Raw genomic sequence first — 642 nt, forward strand, 5'->3', positions numbered from 1 at the left:
TACTTGAGTTGTTTGGATTTTTGCTAGAACAGATGAGAAATTACATGGGGTGGGGGGGGGGGTAAGATAGTTGTCCACAAAGGTTATTAAACTTGCTCATATGTTTTTTCTGCCTAAAATAGACAATCTAAGTAGTAATGCTAGGGACATCTGCTTGTTTCTGCTACAACAGTTTCCCACTTTTTGTGTTTCTTTGTAATTGAGTTCCTTTGTACTTCTGCTAGAACATACGAGAAGGTGGACGAGAGGGGGGGCGAGTAGATCGAATAGTTGTCCATAAAAGGCTATTCAAGTTGCTCATACATTTTTCCTCTGCCTAAAGTAGATGCTAGGGGAGTTTTTAGGTTTTGCTAGGACAATTGCTTGTTTTTTCTAGGCCGGTTGCTTTGTTTTTTTTGCTAGAACAATTTTGCATTTGGTGTCCTTTTGTAGTTGAGTTGTTTAGATTTTTTGCTAGAACAGATGAGAAGTTACACGGGGGAGGGGCGGGGTAGGATAGTTGTCCATGAAGGTTATTCAACTTGCTCATATATATTTTTGCCTAAAATAGACAATCTAAGTAGTAATGCTACAAACAGTTTCCCACCTTTTGTGTTTCTTTGCAATTGAGTTGCTTTGATCTTCTACTACAACATGCAAGAA

This window comes from Triticum dicoccoides, chromosome 5A, assembly GCF_002162155.2.
Source record: "Triticum dicoccoides isolate Atlit2015 ecotype Zavitan chromosome 5A, WEW_v2.0, whole genome shotgun sequence".
Lineage (NCBI taxonomy): Eukaryota > Viridiplantae > Streptophyta > Magnoliopsida > Poales > Poaceae > Triticum > Triticum dicoccoides.